The 19,299-nt window shown below is 39.3% G+C and overlaps 1 long non-coding RNA gene across 5 annotated transcripts in view; it reads right to left on the bottom strand.

Annotated features, from left to right (window-relative positions):
* Nucleotides 1-3,645: 3,645 nt before the first annotated feature.
* The window catches only part of LOC143663182 (uncharacterized), a 65,067-nt gene continuing 49,413 nt past the window's right edge, over nucleotides 3,646-19,299 (bottom strand). For 4 of the 5 annotated variants that reach the window (XR_013165846.1, XR_013165850.1, XR_013165849.1 and 1 more), the window contains 3 exons: nucleotides 12,701-12,815; nucleotides 6,371-6,474; nucleotides 3,646-3,926 (listed from right to left, as the gene is read on the bottom strand). This is a non-coding gene — a long non-coding RNA (uncharacterized LOC143663182). Of the gene's footprint in view, nucleotides 3,927-6,370; nucleotides 6,475-12,141; nucleotides 12,816-19,299 lie in introns of those variants that run through there. The other variant, XR_013165847.1, reaches the window with a different exon arrangement.

Here is a 19,299-nt window from a genome sequence, read left to right on the forward strand (position 1 = left end):
TTTCTCTTCCCTCAAAGATAGTAAACCAGAAAGAATGCTGAATTTCTGGAGGAATTGCAGAGATCAATGCCATATCAAAGATTTGAAATATGCAAAGATGGTGATTTCTATCATATCTCCATTTAACTCTCCTATTTGGCCTGGGCAAAAGTAGGATGGACTTGGAGAAGGACTTCAGACTTCAAAAAACTTGAATCAAGTTGTTCCTTTAATTACAATTCTTTTATAGGTGAGTATCTTTATTGGAGCAAATCAACAGGGAACTTAGCACTTGTTCTGTAGCTACTGATCTGGCTAAAGCTTTTTTCTCCATACCAAATTACAGGCTGCTTGAAGCAGTTTACTTTTACTTGACAAGGTCATGTTCACTGACAGGTCTCAGGTCTATGCCAGCCCTCAAGCTCTCTACAATGACATACTTGACAGAGATCTTGATTGTCTTTCCCTTGCATGAAGCGTCACTCTTGTCCCTTAAACTGATGTCATCACACTATTTGGATCTGGTAAGCAGGAAGCAGCAGTTAATTTGGAAGCCTTAGTAAGATATATACAAACAAGATAGTGGGAGATAAACCTGAAAGACCTGACACCTTAGCGAAAGGTAGTCTAGAGCATGTTGGGTTATCCTCTCCAAGATGCTACCAAGTTGACATGCCATCTACTATGATAAAGGAGGCCTAACACTGGTAGGCACTTTTGGATTTTAGAGGCAATACATACCACGTTTTGAATGCATTACTTGGGATCATCTAAGGAGTCACCCACAAGGCTGTCAGTTTTGAATGTGGACCAGAACAAGAAAAGCTTCTGAAACATGTCCAGGCTGTAGTGAAAAATGCACTTCTATTTCATCCTTATGATTCAGAAGATCCAATGTTACTCAAGTGTCTGTAGAAAATATGATGAATAAAATGTTTGCAAGTACCAGTAGGAGGATTTTAGAGCAAATCTGTGCCTCTAGGATTTTGGAGCAATTCTGTACCCTTTCAACAGTCACCCCAGTGCTTGTCTAATGGGCCCATAAACACAGTGGCTATAGTAGTAGGGATTAACACTGTGCATGGACTCAACGGCATGGACTTCCCCTTGTGGAGGCTGACTTGACTATAGCTGCTACCAAGTGCCTAAACTGTTAACAGGATTATATCAACGCTGAACCTCCAATATAACAGCATTCCCTAATGCTGAAAAGTAGACTTCCTCTCTCATGGAAGGGTCATAAATTCATCCTCAGGGTGAATAAACACATATTCTGGATATGGATTAGCCATCCCTACCTGTAATGTTTCTGCCGGAATGGTTTATCCACTGTCATGGTGTTCTGTAGAGCGATGGGTTCATGCCTGTGGAATTAACTGGCCATATTATATATGCCATCACCTAGAAGTAGCTGCCCTAAATATAAGGTGGAATGGCTTAGTGAGGACTAGTTTTGGTGCCAGTTGGGAGACAACACTCTGAAATGATAGGGTTCTGTCTTACAGGACGTGGTATATGCTCTGATTCAGAGACAAGTATATGGCACCCTCTTCCCTACGGCCAGGATATATGGGTCTGAGAATCAAGGTATGCAATTGGCAGTGGCTCTTTTCACCCTTATGCTCAACAACCCATTCAGAACTTTTGCTTCCCATCTTGACAAATTTGAGCTTTGATAGTTTGGAAATCTTTATTCTTAATCAGAGAATGCGTCCAAAACGGAACACAACTGTTCCATTTAATTGGAGGCTGTCATCTGGCCATTTTTTGCTTCTTGTGCCACTGAATTAACAAGAAGAAAAAGGGAGTACTCTATTGGATAAAGTAATTGATCCCAGTTACCACTGGGGAATTAAGTTGCTGGTACACAGTAGGGAAAAGCAGAACTGTCTGGAACCAGTGGATTCTTTAGGCTCCTTTTTGCTCTTCCGTGCTCCACAGCAAAGGTTAATGGACTATTACAGCAACCAAAGGAAAGGCAGAACTATTAAGAACTTAGACACTTTAGGAATGAAGTGTTGTCACCACATCAAGTAAAGAGCCCTAAACAGCTGAGGTTCTAGCTGAAGGCAAAGGAAGTATGGAAGGCATAATTGAAAAAGGAAATCATAGATATAAACTAGGGAGTCACGCAAAAATTATAGAAATGATAAGTTAAATAGCTTTGTATATTTTCTCCTACTTATGTGTATATATTTATTTGTATATATTAACTATTTTTTCCTTCTTGCTCCTTCTTACCCTTGTTAATTTATATATCAGTTATTGGATGTTAACTTTAAAATTTTGCCCTTAGAGAGCAGAATATTCAGTGAAATCATGACTGAATTCCAGGATCAATTACTGTAGCCAGTGATTGCCATAATAACTTGGGACCGTGTGTTGTCTCCTTGTGGCGAGAGTGTGAGAACTATTTCATTTGAAAAAAAAAAAAACTATATTTCTCAGGTAAAACATAGAGTTATTTTGTTGTGTGAAAGTTCAAATCTGTATAGACGGGTGCATTTGGATGCTTTGAAGCCAAAGGGATGGTCTCTGCCAAATATAAACTTATTGCACCTCAGCTCTAAATCCGCTCTTCTTTTCCCTCTTTGTGATATTGGTGCTAGAATCTGTAGGCATTTCTATTTTACCAGCTGGAGGACAGTTAGTCTTTGCAACAGAGCATGCCACAGGGACATTGTAAGAGTGATGACTTTCCTTCCTTCTTCCAGTGTGCTATATTCTGCATGACAGCAAGTGGATCAGAATGTAGGGGACCCAGTAGTGCTCACCTCCATGACCCTCCTGAACTAGTTTCAGGCTGTACCACCCAGCAATTTCTCTGCCATCCAGTAGCTAGCTCTTCCTGTGTATTTACTAGATGCAGCCCATGCCCTGTGGCTAGTTTCTCTGCTACCTGGCATTGGGCCACTCCCCCAGACCTGCTGAGGCTCATGCCCTCTGGCAAGTTTTTCTGCCACCTTGCCTGCCACTCCTGTCGACCAGCTATGGCTTGTGCTGTGGACAAGCTGCAGCAAGTGTTTCCACAGTTTTTGCAGAACAGCTGCCAGAGTTCACATTCTCTGGCAGATTCCTTTGTCGCCTATGGTCTGGTGTTCTGTGGTGGTCTTGCCCTCTCCAAAGTTGTCAAAATCTCTCATTGGTTGACAGGGCTCTTCTAAGTTCCCATGTTCCTTCTTTGTTCACTCCCAGCACTAGAAGCAGTGGCTGTTTTTTCTAGTTACTATTTCTGTGACCCTTAGAGTTTTCCTTTGTCCTTTTTAGTAATTAACCACATTTTAACTAGTCAACAATTCTTCATATTAAATTTTTCCTGTTCAAATTACTTATGTGGATTCTAACTCCTGATGGAACCCTCACTGTTATTAGGAGTAAGAAAAATACCTAAACGTTTGAGAGCAGGAAGTTGACTCCTCATATTCTTGGGCTGAATACTTGTGATCACAAATTTTAATGGAAAAGTAAAATTTCCCATCAATCTAATTTTAGAATATTCATGAACATTTTATCTGGACTAATATGTTCTAGAGCAATATATTTATCTACATAAAAATGCATGTATGTATCTATACTGACCTTATGTATTGTGCAAAAGATTATCAGGGAAGAACATAGCCTAGAAAAGTTGTTTGCAGTTAATAAATACCAACACAGATACCAATACCAAATTTGTATGTATTATCTTAGCTGCTATAATCATATTTTTCTTTTTCCTCCTTAGTAAATTGGTGAGTGTTGGGGATTGAGTCATGTCACGTCAAAGGCATGTTCAGGTCCCAACCCCTTTGGAAATTGGATCTTTTAAGATGTTATTAATTAAGGTGCGCCTAAACTGAATAAGGGTGGACCTTAATCCAATTAGGCTGAAGTTCTTATAAACAAAGGAAATTGAGCATTGAAAGAAAAGCTACAGGAAGTACCTGGAGGCTGACAGTCAACAGAACCTGAAAGAGAAAGGAGATGCTGTCATGTACATTGTCAAGTGATGGAAAAGCCATGGAACCCCAAAGATTGCCAGCCAACCATAAGATACTGACCCCAGGAGGAAGCAAACATTCTGGCCTCTGAAACTACAAGCCAATGAATCTCTGTTGTTAAGCCAACCCATTGTACAGTCATGAAACTTAACAGTGGGGAAATAATAGGGTTATGGCTTGAGGACTATGGAGTGCCAGATTTTTATAGACATGTCTGCAAATCAATGAGACTTTCCATAAACCCATTTATAGGAGGTCAGGGAGGACTTTTGGGGAAATTCACATAGTGGAAAGAGAAAACCTAGAACCCCAAGCTTGAGGTGCTAGAAATCCTGTTTGGAAAAAAGGAAGGGACAAATCTGAATACAAAATTCATATATTAATCTATAAGTATTTATTTAGTGCCTATGATGTGCTAAACATTGCACTTGGAAATAGAGCAGTGACCATAAGACACAGTCCCTGTCCTTACAAAGTTTACTATCTAGTACAACACCCATAATGCATATTTGTTTCCTTGTTCAGCGTCTGTATTATTCATGACTGTCTCCTCTGGAGGGAATGAGCACTGCGACCCAGAAGAACAATAGTGGTGATAGAAAATGTAAGACCATTTAATTTTGAGCATATGTCTAAATCTTATTAAGACTTTGCTGCAAGGGAAAAGGCTTCTTGTTGGTCACCTCAAAGATTCACTCTTGGTATGCACCAAGAGTGTTTAGGAAAAAAATTAGTTAATTATTTTTAAGACTAATTACAAAAAGAAGGGATAACTTAATTAAAGGGCATTAGAGTCTTCACTGTCAATTGGGTGGGTATTTGTGGTGGATACTGAGATGTACCACCAGATTCCCCTTCAATGAAGAGCTTGTTGGCCCAGCTAATGGGAGTGCTGTCTGTAGTCTTCAGTTATCAGCCCCTTCAGGGATTGGCTCAGCTACAGAGTCCCTTTACCCCTTCCTAGGGTGGCCCACATTTGATGATTGATTGATTAAAGAATGTAATGGCTTGACTATCTTGACTCAAGTGCAGTACCTTGGAAGGGTAATTCTAACTCCCGAACTTCCCATGAGGTCAGTTGAGGCTATTGTTGAGCTTGCATCACAGCTTGTCTCCTCCCTCATTTCACTACTGCTTCCTTCCTGTCCCTCTCAAGGTCAACTCCTCAATAAAACGTGCTTCAGGTTAAACTCTGTTTCAGAGCTATTTTTGCAGGTACCCAACCTGCAACAGTGAGTGACTGGTTTCCCAGAACAAATTCCATTAAAGTTTATCAGAAGTTTGCACAAATATTTTTATCAGTAATGTTGATTTCTCCCTAGAAGTAGGTTGTGCATTAGATCACACAAACGGTTCTGTCCTGGACATTCTTGTGACAATTTTTTTTTTCCAAACAGAAAAGCCAAAATAAGTTTCTATAAGAAATTTGTAGGATATTGGAGCATAATCAGCAGAATTTGGGAATCTGCCTGAGTAGAAAACAGGGGTGACCTCGCTGCTTCACCATGAACCACTGCAGAGCTTCTGTTCCTGAGGGTTCCATCCCTCTGTGTGCTCCTGAGGCCATGATGCCTTGTGGAGCCATAGTGGTGTTGAGCATATACGAGACTCCCCCAGGCCAGAAGTGTTTGTTGTTGGAACTTCATCCTCTGTGCCAGAAGCTTGTGTTTTGGCAGACTCCCAGCCAGTGATGGGCACCAAGCTCTTGTAAGTTGTTTCTGGGTTGAGTTAGAGTTGGTGCTGCTTGTTATTAAGGCTTATGACTTGGTGTGCTTTTTCCTTATTACATTTCCTTATCATGTTCTTTAATATGTAACTTGGGGCTGTTGAAGAGAATTAGGTGAGGGGAAAAGAGACAAGATGGTGTACCATGGGGGACATTTGTAATGCCATGTTTTGATTGGCTACACTGAGCCTTTGTTAAAGTGTTATTTGAACCTTCAGGACCTGGGTATCACAGACAGACTAGCTGCAGGAAATTGTTTCGCAGTTCTGTTACAACCCCTGGCCCACCCTAGGTACAGGGTGGGTGAGGAAGTAGACACTCTTAGGTAGTGATACCCATGCTTCCTCCATTACACCCAGATTTTCCACTGCCCCCTTAGTCCTCACTGTAATCCTTTAATAAACCAACAAATTTGCCGGTTATCCAATCTTCCTGACCATCTGTCAATCCAACTACCTACAGACTAGCATATGGGGTCTGAGGCAGCTAATTTTGAGTTTTGACTATTAATGTAACCTCATTTGTACCGGCAAGCTGGTGAAACCTGGAGTAATTATGGTACCCAAACCTTTACAAGCTGCAAGATTTTCTAAGAAAAAAAAAGAAAGCCTCTATCCAGTAAGTCATTTGCAAATACTGGCACATGAAATAAACATTTCCAATTTGCATTATAATGGCCACTCACCTCATATATTAGTGCTGCCTGCCCACATTAAAAAATCCTCCATGGCCATGGATATGATATTCTTGGTCTTCCTGGCATTCCCCACACAGATGTCTCCTCTGCTCCTACACATCAGCATCATTAAAAAGAAATTGCCCCCTTAACATCCTCAGGTGAATAATTGTTGCAAAAAAATTATTAGTGGCCTTAACTTTAGAAAACAGTGTCAAAAGATTAGTAGAGGAGTTCCTGACTTATCCATAGCCTCTTTTGTACATCATACATCAGTATCTCTAAATAAAATATTTTGAATGTTTGCATATCTGCTGATAAGTGAACATTTTGCTCTATCACTGTGTGGTGCTGTTTGCCAGGCAACAGTTTGATTTTGCATCTTTTGTACAAGCACTATTTGTACAACTATTTGAGTTTTTCATGCATTTCACTGTTGCTTTATAAAAATCAGTGGAAAATAGAAAAACAATATTGCTGATGCTGGTGATAAACATAAATATCATAGATTTTTTGCAATTGAGATAAAGTGGCCATTAATAGGTTATGCTGAAAATAGTGACTCTTTTTTCTCATTTGGATGTCCATTGGTATTAACTCAGTTCATGTTGTGTTGATTTGGAAGGGAAAAAATTAAAGAAACAGGTAAAAATGCTGGAAATATATCATCAGAGATACAATTAAACATTGTATATATGTGTGTGTATACAAAGACACTTCCTCAGTAAAGTTGAACTTTCACATAAAAGATTTTAGGAACAGATCATATATGAAAATAGGAAATTTACTGCTTATACGTTTTCCTGAGACACCACTGATCAAATCTAAAAAGGACAACAAATGGTGCTTTAATAATGGGATAGTCACATGGAAAAAATACTGAAATGTATTAGTGCTGCTTGCCCACATTAAAAAATCCCCTATGGCTATGGATATGATGTTCTCTCAGCATACAAAGCAAAACAAACAAACTGAAAAGGAATCCTGAGGAATATGTGGAGGGAATATGTGGAGATTTTCAGATACTAAAGACATCACTATGACAATGATAACATAGTGACACTTACTATAAGCACTTACTATTTCAGACTCTATGCTCACTGTCATATGTATGCTTAATCTCACTTAATTATTATAGTTATTAGTTGAAATAATTTTTATGCAAACTCCTCCCACCCCATTTTACCAAAGAGTAGCCTAGAGTTGAAAGAATTGAAATGACTTGCCAAAGTCATATAGCTAGTTTGTAGAGGTGCTTTGTTGATTCCAAAGCCCATGTCATAATCACATCACATACTTATAGCCTGTTTCCTTACCAATCAAGTTTTGAACAAACATCTTTTAGAGTCAGATTTTGACCTGGTAATATAATCTATGTGACAGAAAAGGTGTGAAGCTCTGTGTCTTGCTGTACTGATAGTTGAAATGTTTTCAGGTTCAAGAAATGACAAACCTTATGAAAACCCCTCAAAATGTTTTTATAAAGTGTTGAAAAGGGGAACAACAGAATGCCCGATGTATTAGGGGTCAATGATATGATATTGTGCAGAAAACTGGGGTTGATGAAACAGTTCCCTTGCTAACCTTCAATGTATGTAAGAACGCTATAGCATTAGGAACCAGCAACACAATAAGTAATTCTCAAAATACTGCTGTAACTGACTCCATAGTCATCTGTCTCCAAATCAAGACCACATCTGAATGAATGTGTATATTCCTTTCTATAAATTAGCTTCTTTTTTCCTACTTATAAATTTGCCCTTTTCCAAAGGATCTAGAGAAACTTAAGAAACCAGGAAAATTGTATTGCTAGATAACAACTAGTGTTGCAGCTGTCCATGTTGCAGAGGCAGAAATGCAAATCCACAAATGTTGACAAAATGCTAGAAAGGTCTTACAAAATGGTGCAGAGACCATAGGGAAGTAGCTGGGTGTCTGATAAGCAACATGTTCTGTTCCAGAAATACATTAATTGAACACAAATGAACAGGAGGAAGGAAAGGGAAACTTGTTCTAATTTTGATGAAACTTCAGCTTGCAGGAGCCAATCAAAATTCTAGAAATGAAGCAGGAACTGATGATAATGGTAGCTCAGAAAATGAGGCCCATTAGATTAAAGTCTGAGGCAATTTTGCTTTATTTTTCCTGGGGATCTTCTTAGAAATGAATACTGTTTGTATTTGAGAATTGAGAAGACATAATTTATTTATTCAGTCAGCAAACATGTACTATGTGCCAAGAATGGTGAGGTATGGATGAGATTCAAAGTCATGTAGGATGTGTGGGCCAGGAGCAGGGTGGGGAAATATGTGTGGTATTCCAGGCAGAGGGAAATGCATATTCAGAGGCACAGAGGAGAGGCAGATGTTGATGTAGAAAGAATGACCTTCTCTGTGTAGTGGGAAGAAAAGCATTGCCCTACAAAAAGAATTTTTGGCTTATTTTCACTTTCTGGGGAGGGAGAGAATTCATGACACAAATAGGTGGTTCTTTTTATTGAGGCAAACACTCCTTCATTCTTGGGAGGGGTAAGGAATGAAAGAGGCTGGTGGTATGAGATAAGGAGAGCAGAATTGCTCTGCCAAAGAAATGAGATGTGCGAGGAATTTGGATATTTAATGGCAGCCTGGGGGACATGGAATGAAAAACAGGGAGAGAGGGTGTTTTGATTTGCTAAAGCTGCTGGAATGCAATATACCAGAAATGGATTGGCCTATAAAAGAGATTTATTGAGTTACAAGTTACAATTCTAAGGCAATGAAAATGTCCAATTAAGGCATCAACAAGAGGATACGTTCACTCAAGGAAGGCCAATCGAATCCAGGGTTCTCTGTCACATGGGAAGGTCACATAGCAAAGTCTGCTGTCTTTTTCTCCTGGTTTCTGGGTTCAGAAAGCTCTCAGCATCTCCAAGCATCTGTGTCTAGGTAGTCTGGTCTCTCTGTTGTCTCTGAGTTCTTGCTTATAAAGGGCTCCAGGAGGGGGTGCAAAGATAGTTCAGTGGTAGAATTCTCACCTGCCATGTGGGAGACCCAGGTTTGATTCCTGGACAAAGCACTTTCCAAAAACCAGACAAACAAAAATTCAACAAATGGTGCTGCAATAATGGGATACTCGCACGGAAAAATCATGAAATGTGACCTCACCTTACAGCATATAGAAAAAGGTGGTGGTGGGGAACTCCAGGAAAAGATTAAGACCCACCTTGAATTGGGTGGGTCACATCTCCATGGAAACAACCTAATCAAGAGTTCCTACCCAACAATACATCTGCCCCCACAAAATTGGATTAAAAGAACATGGCTTTTCTGGGGTACATAACAGATTCAAAACAGCACAGTGGGAAACCGTAAGGAGAATAAATGAAAAGATGGGAAGGCCAGGTCCAAAGAAGAACCTTGAACAAAATAGAGAATTATGAACTAAAGACTGTGAGAATCAGTGATACTCCCAGGAATATAAAAAAATACATCAAAGATGGCACAGACTTCCACATTATGTGGGACACTGGCTTGAATACTTTTTGTTTAGATATTAGAGAACAACCCCAGCAGGCTGGAGGACAGGGTAGCAACTGAATTACATCTATTCTGTTAAGTTAACATCTTATGTTTGCAAGTTTTGCCTGCTTTTACTAAATGGCAAAAATGGAGAACTATTTTATTCTCAGAATTCAGCAGTTTGTGGGCTCCATTTGTTATATTTAAAAATAGTTTAAGTGATCTTGTAACATATTTTGAATAAAAAGTATTTAAAAGGTAATATACAAAAATATAATAACTTTGAACAAAAAAAAATTATACCCAATATAGTTTTGTGTTCTTAACCCAACAAAAATAATTTTGTACATTTAAAATAGACTGTTGCACCCTGGCTGCAAGCCCCAGGGGCTATGAAACTCTCTGTTCTCGAAATCTTCCCCCCCCCTCTACTCCTAGACTAACCCTGTGCCTGCTGTTTGATTTGGACACAAAAATATTCACTGTCATTTCTCTGGCACTAGATTCTCAGCCCTTTCTTCAATGTCAGCATGAAACAAGTAAGCAGAGAATATCAAGTAGGCAGAGCTTGTTCCAAGATCAGAAGGGAGGTCTGGCACGGAGATCACCATTTGTGTTGCTGATATATAGCTAGTTATTACAGGGATGAGTGTGACTGGAATTGTATAGGGAGAGAAGATTGAGTGAGAAGAGAACTGTGATAAAAATATTTAGCTCCCAGGATGGGAAAATGAGTCAGCAAAAGAGAAAGAGGAGTAGATGCAGAGGTAGGAGATTAACCAGATAAGAGTTAGAAAGGGAGGCATCTTGAACCTTCAGTGAATGGCAGTCATGATCAATGACTGGAAAATGATGGTTTCATGGGAAGGAGAAGAAGGTGGTACAGCTGAATGGGGTGCAACTTCAATGGCACAGTAACTTTTCTTTTATAAGAGGGAAAGAGAGTAATGGTTTGGAAGCTGTATGTGGTGATAAGACACTGATCTCCTCTCTCAACCTTTAGAAGATGATATGTTGGAGAGAGAGCTGCAGGGAATGCTGTACTCCTAAGGACCGTGAGGTTTCCATTTAGGCAGAAGGTGGAGGCTTCAGTCTGACAAAAGGCTAGGGATGCTCGTATATAAGAGAGTTTTTAGGTCTCAGAATGGAATTTCAAAGGATACAAAGGAATGATTGGGGAGCAAGGCAAGGAAGGAGAACTGGGTCAGTTGAGGGAAGGTATAGAACAGGTGGGAAGAAGAGTTAGAGAGGTAAAGTGGCCCCTTTGGATGAGATTTGTCCAGAATGTTTATTGGGGGAAGTACATATGCAGGCCTAGGGTGGTTGGGAGCTTTCTTGTGTTGATTTGGCAACACTATGGTGCAGTGCCCCTTGTAGTTTCACATAGGGAAATAGAATGAAGAAATGGGGGTGGGTGGCCCAGGGCATCTGTCCACAGGTTTGTTACCAGACAAAGGCTGTGGATTCTTTTACCTGATGCACCCAAAATCTGTCTCTCTGAACTGCAGTAATTCAGGTAATTTATTAGAGAAAAGGTGGGCAGGGTTTAGGATAATGAGTACAGGGGCCCCAGGTGATCTAATTAGAGGAGTTCTGATTATTGAGCATGTGTAGATTGATTACATGCTCACAGAACGTATGAAAGAAAATGGCTGAATGATGTATAAGTGACTTGTAGGTTAAAGTCTAAGCTATGGTGCATGTCATTTGGGCCCACTTAGGTTAAATCTGATCTCTGTAATGAAGATAATTTGGGACTTGAGGTGGGTTATTTCCCAGCAGATCCAAGACCCTTCATTAACAAACATTAGGGGCTGTCTTTAGTGATTACAAGACTCTCAAATTGAAAAATTGGATAACTAGGTACAGATGAAGGTTAGTCACAAGGTTTTACAATGACAGGGGTAGAAGATAAGGGCTATACAGCCATTATCAGAGATCAAGGCAGCTGGATTACAAATCAGAGATTTCAGGTATTTCCCTGTCTACTCCAATATGCAGAAAGCAAAAGGAATCTTTATATAACAATTTAGTAATCAAAATCATCCCTTAAATCCTGGTTTCTTGGTTATAGTTTCACATGAAATGGACTTTTGGATCCAGAGCCCAACCGATGGTAGACCCCTGCCTTCTTTTCCAGCCTCCTCTTACTTTGTTGCATTCTCTGCTCAAGATACTGCAGCCAACCTTTAGTTCCTCTATTCTCCCATGTTCTCCTCTGCCACAGTACCTTGGCACATGCCCTTTTCTCTGCTTGGAATGCTCTTTACGCATCCTTCAGATCTTAACTAAAAGACCACTTCCTCAGATATGCCCAAGGACCCCCTATTATTCTTTCTCATCACACTGTGTGCCTTTTTCTCACAGAACTGATCACATTTGTTGTTTTACATTTATTTGTGTACACTTTTAATTAAAGCCTTTCTCTCCTTCTTATCTGTTAGTTCCATGAGGTGATGTCTGTTTTATTCACATGGTCTACCAGGATTTCGGTTAGTATTTGTACATAATAGGTGTTGTGGTTTTAAAATATACTACAAATGCTTTTCCCTCGCAAAAGGGAGGAATCTAATTATCCTCTTCTTGAAGGTGTCTTGGACTTAGCGACATGCTTTTAACAGATAGAATGCAGAAGAAGTGATGGTGTGTGACTTCTGAGGCTATAGGTTATAGAAAGGATACAGTTTCCTCCTGGCATTTTCTCGCTCTTAGAAGCGAGGGGGAAGCCATGCCATGCTGTGAGGTCACTCAAGGAAACCTGTGGAGAGGCCCCAGGGAGTGGAACTGAGGGCTCCCACCACCAACCAGCAGCAACTTGCTAGCCATGGAAGGGGATCACCTTGAAAGTGGATCCTCCATCTCTAGGCAACTCTTCAGATAGCTGCAGCTCTGGCTGACCTCTGACTGCAACTCTTGAGAGACTCTGCACCCGAAAACACCCAGCCAAGTTGTTCCTGTGAGAGATAATAAGTAATTATTGTCATTTTAAACCTTTAAGTTCTGGGATAATTTGTTACAGAGTAATAGATAACTAATATAAGTTCTCAATAACTGCTTGCTGAATGAATGAATCAGCAAATTTGCAAACAAGTTTTTGTTTGTTTCCTTTTTTGTTGTTTGTCGTGAGTCAGTAATTATATCAGTAATAATTCAACAGGTGCCTGAAGTTTTCTTTTGACTTTTCTCTGCATTCTACACTATAGGCTTGTTCATCCATATGAATGGCAGTAAAATTGACAAATAAAAAATACACCTAAATCAGCAAAATATCTAATCCTTGAAACACTGAGTTTAGCTGAGTGATTTAAATAGCAATTACACCATAAGAAAATATTAACCATATTTGCTCTTCCCCTAAAAACTGCCCAATATTATTTGGTAAAAGATAAAGCAGGGAAGAAAAAACTCTTAAGGTTCAAGAAATCATAGTGAAATTTTGCTCGAGAGGTTTTTCTTTTTTAAGTAAGTTTTAAAATTTTTACCCAGTTTTTAAGGCAATAAAGCTATCTAACAAGCTTTGACCAATCATTTGCATCTTTTGGGTTAAAAGGCCAAATATTTAATGGTCATTAACTTCTTTAACTTAAATGCGTTTAATTTTGCTTCTGTCAGCAGAACCTCCTGAATCCTTTCAGTTTCAGAGAACAAAGAGGGCATTTCCATGGGGAATCTTGACCCAGTGAGATGTAACATCCATTATTCCCTATAGTAGTCTGGCTCAGAGGAAATGCCAGTCATTCAAGCGTTCAAAAAGTATTTGTTGGGGGTGTAAGGGTAGTTCAGTGGTAGAATTCTCGCCTGCCATGCAGGAGACCAAGGTTTTATTCCTGGCCCATGCACTTCCCACATACAAACAAAAATTCAACAAATGGTGAAAAAAGAATGAAATGTGACCCCCATCATATAGCATACAAAAAAAGAAAGTTTTTGTTGACTAAATGAATGAGTGAATAGATTTCTTTATACATGATAATAATTCAGATGTTAAATGCTATTCCTGTTGCTTCAGTAAGAATGAATATATATAACTAACACTATCTGGCAAAAATAGGAAATGTTTGAATTACATAGCATCAGTCTAACAAGTACAGTGTTTGTTTGCTCATGTTTACATTTTCTTCACAAAAATATAATTTTTGTTTTACAATCGCTAAGTCAATTAGTGATATGGCTGATTCTGTGGGTTGGCTCTCTCAACATCTGTCCCAGGTTTGTTCTACTGTGCCTTTCTGGAATGCAGAAACTGAAAGGCTAAACACTATGTTTCCCAGATTCCTTTGCTGCTAGGATTCTCGGCAAGACTTAGGTTCCTTCAATTAGATACCCTCATATGGAACCTGAAGATGAAGTGGAGAGAGAGGGAGAGTCATGATGGTCACAGAGGGAGGCAGTTTTGTCTGGACCTGGAAGAAGAGGCGGTGGCTTCCCCGTTGGCCAGGCAGCTTCTTCATGTGGAAGAGGTGGTTTGATTACAGACCTGGTAGCTATCGTGGTTTCTTTCCAATTCAGTGGGCAGTTTCTTTGTGGACAGAGCAGCAGCTTTTTGTTGGCAGCCTAGTTATGTGGTATGGCTTTGAGAGTTGCTCCAGGGGGATCAGCTTAGCATCTGTTTCTTTAGCCCACTCAATGATATTGTAAGCCATTAATAAGCCTTGCAATACATCCCTTTCTATTCAAAGAAGTTTTTTTTTCTCTGCCACCAAACTCTCATCAAAGCTAGGGTCTAGGAATTACTGTGTAATGGACAGAATGATTTATTACTATGAGATCATTAGATTACAGATGTACTTGAATATTTGTGAAATTCCACATGCTCTATTGTCAGGGAGATACGGTTTCAAATAAAAATGTGTGCTTCTGCACCATAATCTGTAAATTGATTCTTAATAACTCCCCCCAAATTTGAAAGAGCTCTCACACTTGTCTCTCTGCATATCTGCTTCATTCTTTCTCACAAACTTTCTCTTCTTCCCAACCCATAGAGGAAAAAGTCTCTATCAATAGTTCCCACATTTATCCACCCTCCATTTATGAAGACTGAGTGACTGAGGCAGGAATCTCCTAGACTCAATTCCAGAATCCTGCAGAAAGACTACAAGTATCCCACCTTCAGTCAGGTGCCCAGTTCCACTAAATTGCACAACTCCAGTGGAGGCTATTCACCTTGTTTGCTATGTAAGGGTACTTTCGGAGCACAATATTTTATAGAAGATAATGTGAATAGTGCTTCTTGGAGTAGTGCCACCAATCTGGACCAATTAGCTGGAGTCTAGAATCAGAGTCCTGTTGTAGAAACTTGGCACACGGTGCTGTGCTCCTGAAACCATATGGATTAAGGGTAGGGGGAGGTTGGTCTGCAGAAAGGTGAAGCTACTATATATGAAGAAATTATTGGGAACTAGAGACAAGCCCATGGACATCCGTCACAAGAATGACACACTGGTTTAAAATATATTAGACCAGGAGTAGGCAAACTATGGTCCATGTGCCAAATCCAGCCTGCCCCATTTTTATAAATATGGTTTTAGTGGAACATAGCCTTGCCTATTCATTTAAGCATCGTCTATGACTCCTTTTGTTCTACAAGAGAGTTGAATAGTTGAGACAGAGACCATATGATCTGCAAAGTCTATAATACTATAGACTTTGTATTTGTACTTTTCTTTGTATAGAAAAAGTTTGCCAACCTCTATATTAGATCATTGCTACTTAAAATGTGGTCCACAGGCCAGCAGGCTTAGCACCACCCAGGACTTGTCAGGCCTCCACCCTGGAACTACTGAATCAGAGCCTGCTTTTTAACAAGATCCCCAGGTAATTAAGAGGCACATTAAAGTTCGAGAAGCCTTGTTTTAAACTCTTCAATGAGCATAATCAATATTATCGAAACTTTCATTTCACATGAGCCCCTTTTAGCTTTTGGAAATTTATGCAATGCTTCAGGAACCTCAGATTAGTGTGCTTGATGTAGTGATTTTTTTTCTATGTTAGGGCAAACAGATTACCACTCTGACAAGGAATAACCAGCTACTGTTTCTTAGGTGCTGCATCAACCAGGGTTATTTAAAGAAAAGGAAATTCTCTCTCTCTCTCTCTCTCCACACACACACACACACACACACACACACACACACACACACACACACACGCACGCACACACACATTTCAAGGAATTAAGAGATTTATTTCAAGGAATTGACTCACACGATGGGAGACAAGTCCAAAATCTGTAGGACAGTCCAGTAGGCTGGAAATGCAGGCAGGAGTTAATGCTGAAGTCTTGAGAACTTCTTTTCCTTCTTTTCCAGGAAACCTGAGCTTTTACTCTTAAGGCCTTTCAACTGATTGTTTGAGGCTTCCCCACATTATCAAGAGTAATATCCTTTACTTAAAGTCAACTAATTGTAGATGTTAACCACATCTACAAAATATCTTCACAGCCACACCTATATTAGTGTCTGATTAAATAACTATAGCCTAGCAAGTTGATACAAAAACTAACCAACAGGACTTCCAGGGAAGATGGCAGAGTAGGGAGCTCCAGGACTGAGTCCTCCCATAAAACAACTGTTAAACATTCAGGAATTGTCTGAAACAACTATTTTGAAATTTCAGAGGCCAGAAAAACATCTAAGGAAGAGCGGTAGGAAGAGAGAGATAAATAACATAAAGACTGTAAATTCTATCTGTGGCATCCATCCTAGACTCTTGCAGCAGGCTGCCACAGGGTCCAGTCCCTGGCTCGTTCACTGGTGGCAGAGAGAGACCTAGAAATCCTCTTCCCCAAGAATTGGGGTTGGTATGGCCGATCAATGATCTCAGCTTTTGATTAGTGAATTCGGATTTCTGGGTCCTGGCTCTCAGGGCTGCTACTGTTTAGAGGGGTGGCAGTGGAGATGTAAAGACTCAGCACTTCCTCAGGGCTGTGGGGGAAGTTAGATAAAGGGCTGCCTTTGCTGGGCAGGCCAGGAACACTCAGCTTTGATGAGCTGTTGAGAAAGTTTTTGGTGACCTTATTGATCTCCTCCCCAGGGCACTTTTTCATGAACCTTGTTTTGGCTGGGAAAGACTGACCTGGAAATGTCCTCTCCAGCATGATCCTCTTCCCAGAATAGCAGTCTAAGACAATGAAAGGAATATAATAAACTATAGAGGTGGACAGTCTGGAACAAAGGCCTGCTAGCTTCTAATAACTGTGATAGGTCTGGGAAACAGAGGGGACAGAGAAATTCCTGTAAAAAGGGAACTCCAAAATAACTAACAAGCAAAAGCCCAGGACAAGACAGAGGCTCAGAAAGACAAGGAAAACCCTGTCTTATCACCAGCTAGTTTCAAAACTGAGAAACAGACATCCCAGGGAAAACATCCAGGGTTAATATTTTAAAATATTAGAATGTACAGTGTGCAGCAAAAGAGTACAAGGCAAACAAAGAAACAAGAAATGATGGCCCATCCACAGGAAGAGGAATAAAAATACAGAAAACACCAATGAAGAAGATGAGGATGTGGACATACTGAACAAAGCCTTAAAAAAGATCTTAAAAAATGCTGAAGGAAATGAAGGAAATACAGAAAGAACTAAAGGATATCAGGAAAACAATGAATGAGCAATATGAGAGTCTAAATAAAGAGGTGGAAAATTTGAAACCAAACAGAACTACTGGAATTGAAGACCACATTGACTGAAATTAAAAATGCCCAGGAGGTTTTCAAGAGAAGATTGGAGCTGGCAGAAGAAAGAATTAGTGAACTTGAAGACAAGACACTTGTAATGAGTCAGGCTGAGGAACAGAAAGAAAAAAAGAAATATTAAAAGCAAAAATAGTCTAACACAACTATGGTACACCATCAAGCACACCAATATATGATTATGGGAATTCCAGAAGGAGAAGAAAGAGAGAAAGGGGCAGAAGGAATAGTCAACAAAATAACAATAAAGAACTTCCCAAACTTAGCAAAATATGTGAATATACATATCAAGATGCTTAGAGATCACCAAACAGGATAAACATGAAGACAAATACACCCCATCATATACTGAATACACTATCAAATGCAAAGAACAAGGAGAAAGTTATGGAGCTGCAAGAGGAAAACAACATGTTACATCCAAAGGAGTCCCAGTTAGTGTCAATTTCTCATCAGAAATCAGAGAGGCAAGAAGGCAGTAAGTTGAAATGATTAAAGTGCTGGGAAAAAAAAAACAAATGACAGCCAAGAATTTCATATCTGGTGAGACTCTTTTTCAAAAATGAGGGAGGGATTAAGACATTATCAGATGAAAAAACAAAACAAAACTGAGGGACTCCATCACCACTTTATCTACTCTGTAAGCAATGCTAAAGGGAGTTCTTCAAACTGAAAGGAAAGGACACAGACGGTGGTTTAAAACAGCGTAAAGAATTAAAGATCTGTGGTAAAAGTAACCATTTGTGTAATAATAAATGTCAATATTATTATATTGTATTATTTGTTATATAAGTCCACTTCTTACTTCGTGTAGGTGCTAAAATGCAGGTGAATAAAAGTAATGAAAAATCTAGGTTTATGGACATGCAGTGTACAAAGGTATAAGAGGTAACAAGTAAAAAAAAAATGGTAGGGCACAGGGGCATAGGAAAAGTGCATGCAATAGAAGTTAAGTTAGTATCAAACCAAATATGATTATTATATACTTAGGATGTTTTATTTTCCCCATGGTAGCCACAATGGAAATGATAAAAACCACATCCAGATAGAAATGAGAAGGCACTCAGTATAGTACCACACAAGAAAACAAATAAATATAAAAGCAGGCTATAATGGAACTGAGGGACAAAAAAAGTATGACCTACAAAGGCTAAATAGCAAAATGGCAGAAGAAAGCCCTGTATTATCAGTAGCGACTTTAAGTGTATATGTTAAACTCTCCAGTCAAAAGGCAGATATTAGCAGAATGGATTAAATAGCATGACCCAACTATATACTATCTGCATATATCTGCAAGGGACTCACTATAAAGTCAAAGATACAAGTTGGTTGAAGGGTAAAAGGATGGAAAAAATGTATACCATGCAAATAGTAACCAATAGAGAGCTGGGAGGCTATACTAATATTGAATAAAATAGATGGTCAACATATACTGATAAAGGGAACTATTCAACAAGAAGATATAATAATTATAAATATATATGCATCTATTAGCAGAACTCCAAATAAATGAAGCAAATACTGACAGATTTGAAGGGAGAGATTGATACTTCTACATATCAAGTGGGAGACATTAACAAACCACTCTCATAATGGGTAGAACGTATAGTCAGAAGGTCAATAAGGAAGTTCAGGAGTTGAATGATACCCTAAACCAACTAGACCTACCAGACATATATAGAACACTGCACCCAATGAAAACAAAATACACGTTCTGCTCACATGCACATGGATAATTCTCCAGGATAA

The sequence above is a fragment of the Tamandua tetradactyla genome, chromosome 2 (assembly GCF_023851605.1).
Source record: "Tamandua tetradactyla isolate mTamTet1 chromosome 2, mTamTet1.pri, whole genome shotgun sequence".
Lineage (NCBI taxonomy): Eukaryota > Metazoa > Chordata > Mammalia > Pilosa > Myrmecophagidae > Tamandua > Tamandua tetradactyla.